Genomic DNA, 15,176 nt, shown 5'->3' with positions numbered 1-15,176 from the left:
GGTTCGTACGGTATATGTTCTCAATTAATATTGAAACCGGAACTGATAGTACATTTCTACCATTTTCTCTTTTAATACAGAAAATAAAGTGGATGTGGAATATACTAATGGAACGCTCAATTGATTGTACATAACTGATTCTCGCTATCTATTAACGTTTTTACTCTACGGTAAACAATGTTAAGACCGGAAGTGGATGACTTCTGCAGCTTCCAGTTTGAATAGTAGGCTAAAAGAGAATATTGTATCTATTCTTAGAATGATAATCGATTCTTTAGAAACGCTTCTCGCTATCTTTTATTCTTTTTTTTTTTATGAAGATCAATATTGAGACCGGAAGTTATACAGGATTTCTATCACTTCCGGTTTTAGTAGAGAGTTAAGGATTGACATCAAATGTATTCTTGTCTTATGGATTCTAGAGAAATGTTTCTCTTTAGCTATTAACGTTTTTGATCTAGAAATGAAATGATATATTTCAGTTTAACATCCGACGTTTATGTCCTTTATTCGAAGGAAGACGATGATTAAGGCAAGTGAATGCTAATGGAAGAACTAATGGAACGAAAAAGTGGGAAGTAACAGGAGTATCCCGAGAAAACCCATGGACACAATATTGCCCACCACAAACTTACTTGGTCGGAGATCAAACCAGGGACCCCATACACCAGAGGTAAGCAGTCTACCACTAAACCACTATGCCCCCATGCGAAATGGTTGATTTCTATCATTCCCCTTGAATGGATCATCTATATCGACAAACTGTATTCCTTATTTTTGATCCCTTATATCCTGGTGAACGGTGTTTCTCCAATTTTGGGCGTCCACTGAGCGTCGTGAGGCGAATTGGGAAATCACGTGAATAAAAGACCTGACGGCCACTAGGTCTAGAAAGCTCCTGATAGGCCGGTTAGCGATAGGACGACACGGCGCACTGACCATATGTTCGTTGCTAGGTTGGACGTAGTTCCACCAATCGCTAACAGATGTCGTGGAGCGACTCTGGCCAACAAATCGGACATTACACTATAGTGCTGCCAAAATGTCTTGAGCAGTGGTAAAAATGTAAACTAAAGCTCACGCCCGCTACACACCCACGCGTTGAGCCAATAAACATTCAGCTGTTACTAAGCGAGAGAGCCTTAGCGAAAGTGACTGGAATTCCTTCAGCCGATAGCAACGCTTGGAATGGAAGACTACGTATCAAGTCAATGCGGTATATTTATAATTGGTTTACTTTCATATCCTGGTGAAAGTTGATAGTGATCCATCAAATAGTTCTTGATATTTTTCATTTCTTTTTTCTTTTTTCTCCCCGACGGACAGACGAAAAAAGGAGAACAAACGGGGTAAATACTGTATATAAAGGAATATTCTATGGCAATCCAAACGCCTTTAAAAACGACTTTAACCTTAGGAGTAGAGCTACCCTACGGGTTATCAACCCTCCTTTGCACGCCTTAAACTCAAAACCTTACCTATATTTTCGTTTCCATTTAATATATATATATATATATATATATATATATATATATATATATATATATATATATATATATATATATATATATATATATATATATATATATATATATATATATATATGTGTGTGTGTGTGTGTGTGTGTGTGTGTGTGTGTGTATCATAAATGTGCATTGACTTCTGGATTGGAAGAGGAAAACAAATCCCATAAGGGTGAGCCGTTTTAAACCAGTGATGTGCCGTAAACTATAATTTTACGTCTACGCGATTGTCTACTGTAATCTATACGTAATCTACATTACATCTTTTCTCGTGTAGACTATGTAGACAACCACGATCAAACGTAAGGAAGAATTTCGTTGCTCGTTTGTTCATATTTCCTCATTCAGTTGTTTTGCTTCGATACTGCGAAAGATTAGGGAAACGACTAACATATAAAAAGTAGAGGGAATTATCTAATCTGAAAGTTATACGGATGACAACGCTAAAGTTGCGCTGTCGATGCTGCTGTAGTGTTTAAGAAAGCTAGAAGAATGAATCATATATCCTTTGTGCATACCACTTCCTTAGATTTTCCACTTCGAGCACTGCTTTTATAATGAAACGTACAAAACTAATTCTCATCTGTGGGCTTTCAGTCTTGAAGCTGCTGTATTTGCCAATTTTTTTCTTGCATATTTTACAAAATGCATAATATTTGTTATTTTCCTTCATCAAGACGAAACTAAGTATTCGAAAGTTACTATTCGCTGGTCTAGGTATTTTATTTTGTATGCAATTTCGCAAGGTAACGACAAAAGAAAGCTCCTTTATTGTCCACGACGCCATATTAAATTACGTGTTGTTGACATATTCTACATAGTCTACGTTGTTTACATTGTCTACGCATTGTTGACACGTAAACGTAAACTATCGTTTTTTACGCGTAGACGCACATCTCTGTTTTAAACTTCTTTCTTAAAATGTACTAAACCTCTGTGAAAATTCTGTTTTTAAAAGATTTACGAAGGATAGAAAAACATTAGAGAGCATTTTTAACCCTCATGTATAAGCTAATAATGTGCGTGAACCTATAAAAAAAATTAAAAAGTATCTTATTTCTACCAATTGAATGAAACCTATTTTTTGCTTTGTGTATATGATTACTATACTGACTACACACAACTTGAACGCATGATAAGCAAAATGCCTACACAACGAGCCGCACGGAACATTCTGATATTCTTACGTTGAAAAACTTCCTTACACTGCCAATAGGTGGTGCTAAAGGCCACTTCCTTGTAACATTATGAAGTGCGAAAGCAACAGCAGGACTCTCGCTTATGTTGTTACTATCATACGCTGTATTTATTAAGATCAACATACACTAGCGTATTTTTCGGTGCGTAATTTCGGTCCGTAAAATGATGTAAATTTCGATCCGTAAGGCGACCCTAGGAATGCGCTCGAGTCGAGACATGTCTCGAATCTCGACTCGACTCGACTCGAATTCGAGTCAAGATTCGAGTCGAGACACACTTTGTAAAATTCGAGACGAGTCGAGACAAACGTATTTCTCGACTCGAATTTTCGAGTCGAGACACGAGTCGAGTCGAGACGGATCTTAAAAATCTCGACTCGACTCGAATGTCTCGAAAATCTTTCTATAATTTTTAATATTATTTTGAAAAAAGTATTCACTCAGAAACAGCCTTGAAACTAATTCCAGCTTTTATTCCTTCAGAAAGGTACAGAACGCATAAAATTAATAGTTAATCTTTAAAGATCAAGATTTAATTTTCAGCTCAATTCAGTTAATTAAAACTAATGGTTAATGTCGTTGTATTTGGTTGTACTGCAAATATAATGATAATAATAATAATTGATTATCTAGTTTGTATAAAACTATTATCCGTAGTCTAAATCTAGTTTGTATAAAACTATTGCGATAAAGTGAACTTCATAAATTCTCTGAATGAGCAGTTGGTAGTCTATAGTAATTTAGCATAGTTATAATTATTGTGTTTTCGTTCCCATGAACGCAATAGGGTTACGTAACTTCTGGATTATTCGCTTGCCCAACTATTCTGAGGCTTTAATATGTTGCAGCATATCACGAGCTACGGATAATATATAATGTAACATTTGTTGTAAATCACATATTATGATACGAGACTATTTTACATAGTATATCTTATCTAATATAAATAAAATAGAGTTTGTTTGTGTGTTTGTCTGTCTGTCTGTGTGCGACCTGGGGACCAGACGAGTGGACCGAGAGTTCCCAAAATTTGGTCACGGGTACCTTCGTCCAGGCCCCAGATCAAGACAAAGCGTTTTTTTTTTTTTAAATTTCGAACCAGGGGGGTCTCGGGGGGAACGTTTACTGGGACCGACCTGGGTACCAGACAAGTTGACCGAGAGTTACCAAATTTTGGTCACGGATACCTTGGTCCAGGTCCCAGTCTAAGGCGAAGCGTTTTTGTCAAAATTGGAACCAGGGGGTCTCAGGGGGGCGTTTAGCGAGACATGTAGTAAAAGTAATCCAAATTGATCGACATTAGTGTCAAATCCATAGTTTTCACGGTCGCTGAGATCAATGGTGACACTTCCATCAGCGATGACTTGCAAATTCAGCTACTACTGTATGCGGGCCGGGTATCAGCGGGTGAGGAATACCGAGACATGTATAAATAGCCCATATTGATTGATACTAGTGTCAAATCCATAGTTTTCGCGGTCACTGAAATGAATGGTGATACTTCCACAGGTGTTGACTTCCAAATACAGCCCCCATGCGAAGAATGGGTATATTAAGCTAGTATTACAATAAATGGACTGCTTGGATGCCAAGAACTAGTACAGATAAGTACCATTCACTTCTATGAATAGGTATTTTTTAAAAGGATTTTTGTAAACACTAAGTTATAAAACAATGAACTACATACAGTAGTTATGGTTTTGGTTCCCAACATAAAAGAAATATGGATTGTTCATGAGATATTGAACTTCAACTTTCACTCCTGGAAAATTTCAATTTTGGAGTTAGGCCACTTGGCATCAAAGCAGTTCACTGTAAGATAAATACATTCCGCACATTAGTAACATAGTTGTTCAGGGGCCTTCGATTTCCATCCTCTCAAATAAAAGCTGAACGATTGCTTGATACATGCTGACTATATAGGAGAAATAGTGTATTAAGTTTTCGAGCTTTGGTGCGTATCCGTATTTACACTCTGATATAACTTTAAGTTCACACTCAAATCGAGCTAATTGTTTAATGCATTTCGAAAGCTTTTGTTTTTATGCAGCTCATTAAGGAAAATCTATTTCATAATCGTAACATTTATGTACTAATAAACTATGAACGTAAAGTGGAGTCGACCTAGCCCCGTGGCCGCTGTGACTCAGTGGCACAGCTCTCACCCTTGATGTGTGAGGACTCTGATTCTGTGTGTGTGTGTGAACTCCGCGGCTAGTGTACGCGTCTTTGCCGTGGAAGACTCTGGTTCAATTCCCGGCGCGAGCTCATGTAGTTCGGATTCCACGTTAATCAGTAGGTCTACATTTCATATATCCTCGCTGCTGAAAGAGACGGTAAAGTCAAAATCAACTCAACAATATATATGTGTGTGTGCTTATGTGAATTTCCTCGTGGCTGTATGGTTAACACATACGCCTTGATCGCGGGAGACTCTGGTTCGATTTACGGTAGAAGCTCATGAAGTTGTTACCGGTATCTCACTTTAAACTGTAGATCCATGCCTCATATAACCATAGATATAATATATATATCTTTGATACACTTATTATCCGACTTGGAAGCCATCGAAACTTTCCGGACACAGAGTCCCGTAGACCGAAAATGAGAAACATGGGTACAGAGTAAAACAGCCATAGAAATAAAAGCTTTTATATAAGCTTTTATATATAGTTTTATATATATAAAACTATTTTGTGTAATGTACCAAACAGTGGCGGATAGTATTCATGTTTCCTTGCAGAGGTCCTTACGAGGGTTCGCTTCCATCTTCCTCTCCCCAAGAGCTAAAATAAATTTAAAAATTGCTATTACTTGTTAATCTTGTACAAAGGACGCAATTAAAGTCCCAGTGTAACACCCCTTCACATTTAGATTTTTTTCCCTGGAAGAAAACCAGTTATTATTGTTTCTTGATTTCTCAGTTTCACCTACATAAACATACGAATATAATTACAGGATAGGACATGTTTAGATTGCTTGCACGTGACATCTAACTATATTTCTCATCAAATGTGTCACAGATGAAAATTTCCGTTTGTACTGCCTCTATTTTCTGGTACATATGTTTCATTTATGTTATGTTGCTAAAATTCGTTAGGAAACAAGTACAGACTGCGCCTGTGTGCCTGACAAAACGTAAATGTACTGGATAATTATTTCTTCACTTTCTTCCAGAAAAAAAAGTAACCCATCTCATGTCGGCTAACAAAAGGAGGTAGCGGACCAAAGATAGCCGTTGTTTACCTAAGGTCGTTACACAGCAGGGGTTTCATTCAGTCAGAGAGAAAAGAAAAAATAATTTAAGGTTTCTACATTTGTTTTGTACTGCAATATACTTCTTCCTTTTATTTTAAGAACCATTTCCTTCTCATTTGTCTGCATCAGAAAAAAAAATGCAAAAAATCACTAGAATGTGCCTATTTACCCAAAGTACGAAGTAGATCACTAGTTCAATAGTAAAATCACTAAATCTAGTACAAAATCATAAATGTGGCATCCCTGGGTTGAAGCGAAAGTAATGGTCGGAGTAAAAACTAGTCCGTATTTCTACTGCGTTCTGTTGTTGAATTCACAGAAATGTTCAAAAATAAATTCAAGAAGTAAAACACGATCCTACAAAAGACTGTTTACTTGCTCACTGGTTTTCGTATTGTGAACTGAAACTCAAGTGCGCAGTCATGTTGAATACTTCTGTCCCTTTCTACTTTACAACTTGAGGTGGGATGAGGGTCAGGATAGATCTAGTGATATACCGCTAAACGAAGTGCTTCAGTACAGAGTCGGAAGCGGTATGTATTGTTTATACTAGTTACAACGTTACCCCCCACATAAAATATAAATTCACCCTTTCTCCCTTCCCTTTTTCGAATACAATGAACCGACTCTTTTGCTGAAGAAAGATGCTAAAAGAAAATTGAAACATCTGTGTCTAAACTTTCTTTGAAGCGCAGTCTTTTGTATTTGTAAGGTTTTGCGAGTGTTTTCGAGATAGCCAAATCTATTACCAAGGACTCCTGCTGCGAACTGACCGTGAGTAAACACCCGATCTCGCTGTGCTCAATTTCTCTCGCACACGTGAAATGGGTTTGTTGTTTCCAAAACAAATAGGAAGTTACCTTGTTCTTTTGCATTTCTGCACGCACACAGGTACCATTGTTGTTTTAATGATCAGAAGAAATATCAAAATCATCCGATATATATGATACGAAACAGCTAACAGAGGGAGGCAAAGATAAAAGTAGGCCTATACCAAGTTTTCCGCGTGGTACCATTACGGAGAATAAATATTTGATAAAGTCACGTAGATGCGCTTAAACCTATTCCATCTGTCCTTATAACTTTTCTGGTCTCATCAATTTCTCAGGAGAATACGTACAACATATGTCCAAATTCCATATATACTCTTTCTAAACTAATGAGTAAACTCATTAAGAACACCAACTGATATCAATAAACAGGAAAGAAAACAATACTTTATACTTCTATCATTTGGTACACATCTCTATGAAGCACAGCTTGTTTCTTTTCGAAATATCTCCTTCGTGTTACAGCTGTGGTTAGTTTTGTTTTGTGTTAGGATGAAAGAGAGAAATGCAACATTTGCTTCGCGGTGAAGTTATATATATTATTAAGATGAGCGGTGATAAGCGAGGTTTAACAAAGAGTGCCTTTCGGATGCACAATTTAACGGGTAGTTGCAGTCCTTGTTGAGAATCGAACCAAAGCTATGTAAGACATGTTATGACAAATCCAAAAGGTGTGTTGTATCGGTGCAGTACCAGTTTTTCACGTTTTTCAAAATGTTCCAAAACCCAAAGAATAATCTTTAATTTCTGATATTTTAGTCGTCACAAATTACAATTTTATAATGTAGTCAATGTTTATAATTACTGGGCAGTTGGGCGTTTAAACTAATGACATCATAATAAAGTCAAAACCATAATTTTGAGTTGAATTGATTCTGAGTTTAACGTCCCGTTCAGCAGCGAGGCTATGTGAGACGTGGACCTACTGATTAACGTGGAATCCGAACCACATGAACTCCCACCGGGAATCAAGCCCAGGTTTCCCACGCCAAAGGCAAGTATGCTAACCGTTAGCCACGAAGGAGCTCCACCATAATTTTAGTGGGCGTTAAGAAATATCTCGCCAGTGCTTTTACAATAAATAAAATTTTATAAGTATTAAAGAATAGTGGTAAGAGACTTTATAATAGCTCTTTTATTTATGAGATATGAGTATTTTGAAAAAAAAAACAACTAAAGAATAGGTTGGCGGAACCACAAAAGATTTTCTTATAAATACATACGCACCTTACTCACCTTTTATAATTGCCATGCTTACGTTCTCCATAAAAACAGAAATTCTCTTTTAGTGATACTTTACACAAGATCATGAAGTGGGTTCAAATTTAATTAAAGGCAAAATACAATACAATAATCCACAAATATTGCCTCAAGTGAGTTTAAAGATTTCTAAACACTAGTGCGAAACCGGGCTCTGTCGTTGCGATCGATTTACAGGTCTTGAGACGAAAGTAAGAAGGGACTTACGCACACAGTAAGTAAAAACAATTAATATGCCTGTAACTTTCCCCCAAATGGGTGTATCTTAAAACTAACCTCACCATTATTTTTCTAATTAAATTCTAGCCCGAAATTATGTATCATATTACCCTATTCCCATTTTGAAAACTTGACCTTAATTCAAAATGGTGGATTTCAAGATGGCTGCCATCTAGGTCATATCTACCATACGACTTCCCCCCAGGAGTTATATGTATCCACATGGTTTTTCTTCAATTTTCTTCATTAACGCTCCGTTTACAAAGGGTAGTAAGGGACTTCTGTAGTAATCTCTAATAACCACATCACAACTCTTAAAAGTTATTAAAAAAAATAGAAAACATGCACCATGGCAAAAATTTGTCATCACAAGTAATGATGCATACATGCCTTCTATCAGCAAAAAAAGTTTCATTGAAATTGGAGCCGGACATTTGAGTGATGTCCCTTGTGGGATGTGATTGAACGTGACGTCAGAGCACATCGCCCCCTACCCGGAATTTACTGGAATTAGGTGACCTGAGTGAGCACATGTGGTGCCAGCTCTCTCCAGCGACCTATCAAGGATCATTGCGTGTATGCCAAGACGTGTCGCCGTTTTTATCCATGCCAAAAGTCGACATACTGACAATTAGATAGGTAGTCATGATGGTCTGGCTGATGTGTGCGTATATTTTAACTCGTACATTTTGTCTCGACTCGAATTTCGAGACGTCTCGACTCGAATTCGAGTCGAGTCGAGACAGAGACTGTCGAGTCGAGACACGAGTCGAGACAGAAATATATTTTCGAGTCGAGACACGAGTCGAGACAACATTTTCTCGAGACGAGTCGAGACAGGCTTAAATCTCGACTTGACTCGACTCGAATGCATCCCTAGGCGACCCATACACCTAGCGTAAAAATGGGCACGTAAAAGAAGAGGAAAAAGAAGCGGTCATTTTTCGCTCCTCCTCTTGCAAGTTGTTTGAACACGCGGTCATTTTTCAGTTTACTCAAGTTGTTGAACAAGATAGATCTATCTAAAGACAAGTTTTTAGGTGGGGATGCTATTGCTATTAAAGAAAAGAATAAAAAGCAAGAACAAAAACATATAAAGATTTGGACCGGAAAGTGATATTCAAAATGAAATAAATGACCAAACATATCTTGAAGATGTTAACTGTACTGCCTTTTAAATACTGCGAGCTCTAGTATCCTCGAAATAAATTACTGGAAATCCGTATGAATTTTTGTTGGGAAATGACTTGATATTAGACCGAAGTAAGCTTGTTTTATGTTTGTTTCAGTTATAATGTCAAACGGTTTGCTCATAACAGAGTCAATCAATTTTCCATTTCCTTGCAGGTTTTTTTTTTTTTTTTTTTTTTTTAAGATCACATTCATATTTACTAAAGTAGATGCGAATAACAGAACTGTATCCTAGTATTTTTTTCAGAGAAGAACAAGTAGAATAACATCAAAAAATTTATGATGAAACTTGAAGAATATAGTGTCTAGCCGGCGTAGCCGTGGACATGAAACTCAAAGATTTCATTTCATTTGAAGATATAATTCTTCTTACATAATCTGTTAGAATTCCTAAACAGATTATTACGAGTGCAGGACAAAATCCAAGGAAAATTCTGATGAAACGGACAAAATTCAAGAGACAGAATCATAGGCGCAGCCTAATACAAGTATGATTATTTTTTCTTCAACTGTAATTTATCTAAAATATTATCTGTAATTCATCACTTTATTGAAATAACACTTTTTTTTAAATACTGAAAATCCAATAAAACACGTAAGGCTGTTATAGTAAGTATATATTTCACATTTTGATCTTTCCTCAAAAAAAAATTGATCAATATTTCAGAATTAAAATAAATAAAAATTTATATATTTAATAACATTCAAAATAAAAGACTGCTATATGCTACCTCATTAGGATGATTTAAAAAAACAAATACATTAGTTTCTTTTCGTAATTAAAATGAATGGTCTTACAGTAATATGCTGAACGTATTTTAAATGTGTTAAATGTGCCTATAATAAATAGGAGTACCCAGAATTTTTCATATGGGTGTGTGTGAAACTAATTAAAGCCAATCTGACTTTTTATTATAACATTTTTACGTTTTATTGCGTTTTCAGTATCTAAAAAAAAGAAAAAATATTTCAGTTCATTAAAAATTACAAGTAACACTATAAATTATATGACAATTGAAGGAAAAGATAATCATATACACTGGTACATCCAATATACACTTCTGTGATTTTATCCCTAAGATTTTGTCCGTTTCGTCAGAATTTTCCTTGGATTTTGACCGTTTGGATTTTGCCCTCGCCCTTGTTAATAAAGTCATTATATACATGAGTTCTGATATATGTTTTTAAAAAAACGCTAGCAGTCAAGCATTTCGGTACTGTATTTCCCTAAAAGATCCATCCCGGCATAAAATTCTTTGTCTCTAAAGATTAGGCAGAATGGGAATTAGGCAGAACGGGAATTCTCGCTCTGTTTAAGATAAGATCATTGAAAACATTTTCTGCAAAGTGCTAAAGGGCCTTGAGGCAGGACGGGGATGAATCCCTGGAAGTATGCCTCGAAGAAACATTGCTACTGGTTACGCTAACGTTATCTCCCTTTTATTTTATTATTATTATTATTATTATTATTATTATTATTATTATTATTATTATTATTATTATTATTATTATTATTATTATTATTTGTAAATAGCGTGACATCATTTATAGATCATTTTCAATTCGGCAAGAATTGGTCACATGTTAATGAAAGTTATGTTGTACCTCTTCCATTAATATTACAACAGAGGACCACGGTGGCTGAGTGGTAAAGCGCTTATCCCTGGTGCATGGGGTCCTGGTTCGATCCCCGTCCAAATAAGTTTGTAGGGACAACATCGTGTCCGTCGGTTTTCTCAGGGTACTCTCATTTCCTTCCACATTTCATTCCACCAATTCTCCCATCATTCACTTACCTTAATCATCGTGTCCTTTACCCTAACCAGCATTACATGGGACGTTAAACTCAAAGATTTCATATCAGTTTATTTCATTTCAATATCACAACACAGGTAACTCTGAAGGTGTGACTTCATGTTTATAAGCGTCTTTACATCTGCGAAAAAAAAACTAATGTCCAAATATTAAATTAAATCTTAAATTCTAGGGATGGTATCGAGACAAGACGAGATGAGATTTTGCGCAGTCTTAATCTCGTCTGGGTTGATAAAGAATGGTCTTGAGTTAAAAATCGCCTTCTCGGTCAACAGATGCTTGTCTCTATGTCGGTCTCGATCTCGAGGGCCAAGTCTCGGTCTCATCTCGGTTTTGTCTCGAGTCTCGAAATAAATAGTGTGAAATTAAAATTATGAAAGTATTATTATCGCACAGTCTGTCGTTTCCACTTCTTATTTTTAACTTTCATTCTTGACTTAGAATTCGACGGCTTAGTGTCATAGGAACGTATCTACAAAAAGTTGTTTTTTTTTTTTCAGAATCGCGAAAAGAAATTGTTTTTTCGTATTTGATTTTAATTTTCGATAATCCAAAATGCTTTCTATTTGATCAACCATATTTTACAAAGAAGTTTGACTTATAATGACTTCACAGAAACAAAATTCGAGCTCTGATAATGTCAGAAATATTCATATCTCTAAAACACAACTTTTGTAGATACGTTCCTTTGACACTAAGCCGTCGAATTATGGTGTCGTGTACCTCTTCATAGCTAATTTGCTAGCGCTAATGCTTTCCACGCGTGTGTTCCAGGTTCAATCATCACTGGGTATATCTACCTGGGATAAAACCCTAATAGTAACCCATATTTCACTTTCAGGAATAGATTTTGTCTCATATAGCCTCCTTAAATTAACTCCAGTACCATATAGTAGTTTATTTCCTTTCTTTGAATCAGAATTGTTCAATACCCCCTAAAGGATAACAGAACACATAGCAGCACGAATGTATTTAATCGTACCGAAATTGAAATTTTACAATTCCTCATTTATTATCCAATACATTCTGTTTTGGCTGTCATTTTAAAAACAAAATATAACATTCATTATCTTGACAAATAGGGTAAATTATTACTACAATATATTTTGTTTCAAAATGATCAAATACTTCATTACCGTTTCACATCTCCTTGTTTAATTGACACTTTATAACACGAACTTCCTGAACCTTGTGGTGGGGGCCAAGGGCGACCATGTTGTGGTTTCTAAGGGGGGGCAAATATAAGCAAGGTTTCAAATATAATTTCAAAATTTGCTATAACTAATGTAAAAATTCTATTGGGCTTTCGATATTCCCAAGTACGATTTCCTCTTAGGGGGCGAGCGCCCCACCTTGCCCTCCCCTGATGGGCGCCCTTGGTGGGGGCTACGACACCCATCTTTACTACGAGTGGTCTCGGCTTGGATCAACAAACAAATTAGATTCAAAGTCCGATGTTTCGCATAGTTCACGTCTCACTTTAAGTACATTCTGTTTCTTATATAAGTTCATAAGATCGTAATGTATTACATAAGCATATATCCAGTGCCGTAACATAGATTAAGCTTATTCCTGAGCTCTCAGCGGTGCATGTGATCTTTATTCGAGAAAACTAATCATGCATTCTTTACGTTGAAATTTTATATTGATTGAAAATTAGTTCTGAAAGATAGACATACATATTATATAAATATATATGTAATTCGAGCTATCTATATATATTTTCTATCTTTCGCCAAAACAAGTGATTCTTAACTTTCTAGTTTTCTTTTCTATTAATTTTCGCAGTTTTGCAGCAACATGAAGGATTAAATAGTCTTTTTTTTTTTTTTTTTGCTGTATGACTTTCGTTAAATTTTGGATTCCATTTTACACTGCCTTACCTAGTAAAAGTTATATATACAGGGTGTTAATGAACTATACCGACAAACTGTAAGAAGTGATTCCTCACATCAAAATCAAAGAAAAAGTTCATATGGACCTACGACGAAAAGTGCATAGTTTCAGAGCTAGGGCTGTCCGGAATTGCAAAAAAGCCAAATTTCAAGAGGCCCTATTTCGAATTCGAGAGACTGTGGATGGTGATCCTTATCAGCGTAAAGGAAGTCACGCATACGCAGTCCAAAAATGCATATTTCATTAATGTTAAATGAGTGTACAGATTATTCCCTGCAGGGTGAAATTCCTAGACATGCCATCAACCGAATTTTGAGATATGCTCAGACTTTATGATTGGTCCAAAGTAGGCAAACGATAAACCGTAATAGCAGTGAACATGGAATCCTTTGGCGCGATGTCGGAAGTGCTAAGGATCGTCTGTAGTTCGGTCTCTCGTACTCGGGAGAACGCATGGTGCGATGTTTCTTTTCACCCTTATAACTGAAGAAAACATTAAATATACCGAGACGAAATACATATCATCACACGTTATTCCGAACAAAGAAACATGGGGCCGCGAGTTTGAACTTTAGAGGTAGACTAGCCTTTGGCCAGCTGGGGGCTTCGCCCCCAGACCCCCGTATTTGCTCGGCCTACGGCCTCGCATGTCATATGTTCGTGCATTTATTCTTAATGTTTCCTTAAATCGGCCCAACATCCCCAGATCTCATATTTATCATCCTTTGCTCCTTAATACTCTGCTTAATAACTCACAGTTTATTTTTTTATAGCAACCTTTGTTTTGTCAACCACAATTTATCGACGTATTATATAATGAATGATAATGTTGGATTCTCATTTTCAGAAGTTTTTTTTTTTTTTATTTATAATTTTCAAAAAAGAAATCTGGGATTTTTGTTCGACCATAACTCTTGCATATTTGTAAGACAAAGGTCGATTCTTTTTCTTGTAACTTTGTAGTATTTCCACACCATCCCTGTGGTATCCTGCTACACGCATACTCCTTTGAATGAAAGCTTTTGCTTTGTCATGTCTTTCGTATACAAAAAAAAAAAAAAAAACTGTAACGTAAGTGGTATTTGTGTCTGGGAAGGTTCGTATCATAGTGTGAAAATGAAGTTCAATATGATTTGTATTTGGACAGGCACCAAGCATTGTCCATAAAGAAGCTTAAAGGGATTTCTTTTTGCGTAGACTCTTATGTTACTATCAAGTATAAGTGATAGTTACAGATTGAAACCTTTCGAAAATGAGATCTCGGAAACAACAGGCTCAAAATAGAAGGCATTTTCACTGATCGATTGCAAATTTTCTGTAGATTGTCCAGTTCCAATTGAATATTTAAAAAGCATAGTTGTTATTTCTTTATTACATTTTTACGGGTACACTGAAAGTGTTGAAATTTAAAAAAAAAAAAAAAAAAAAAAAAAAAAAAAAGAGCTTCATATCCTAAGCATTATCCATTGCAACACCACATCATTGTATATTGGGGTTGTATATGTCTCAGACGTTTGTTTTATGCCCAAATAATTGAAAAGGAACGATAACCATTTCCGCAGTCTAAGACGAACTTTTATTTTTGCAGTGTTTTGCCCATTGAACACCATCTATAACTGACATTGTAATTAATTGTGTATGTAATCTGTTTGCCTATTACATACTGAATGCATGAAGAAAGAATACACTTATCATACATGAATTAGAAACTTCAAACGGAAGTAGGCTCAAATCTTGCAAAAGGTCCGAGATATTGAAAAAATAATCGAAAAAATCTCCCTTTTATAGTATCATTTGCCAATTTTTATCACGGCGTCTATAACTTTTGTCTGTAATGAACATGTACAGATGTTTCCAGGAATGTCAAGGAGATTCATGGTCATATGCGAATGATGCGCTGTGTAGAGAGCGCAGGCTCTTGTACTCGGAACGATTACAATTATCGGAGGTACTGATTTGATATGTAGTGCACAACTGTTTAAAAC

Source organism: Thermobia domestica, chromosome 12 (assembly GCF_964235325.1).
Source record: "Thermobia domestica chromosome 12, izTheDome1.hap1.1, whole genome shotgun sequence".
Classification (NCBI taxonomy): domain Eukaryota; kingdom Metazoa; phylum Arthropoda; class Insecta; order Zygentoma; family Lepismatidae; genus Thermobia; species Thermobia domestica.
Note: the sequence above shows the minus strand (reverse complement) of the source record.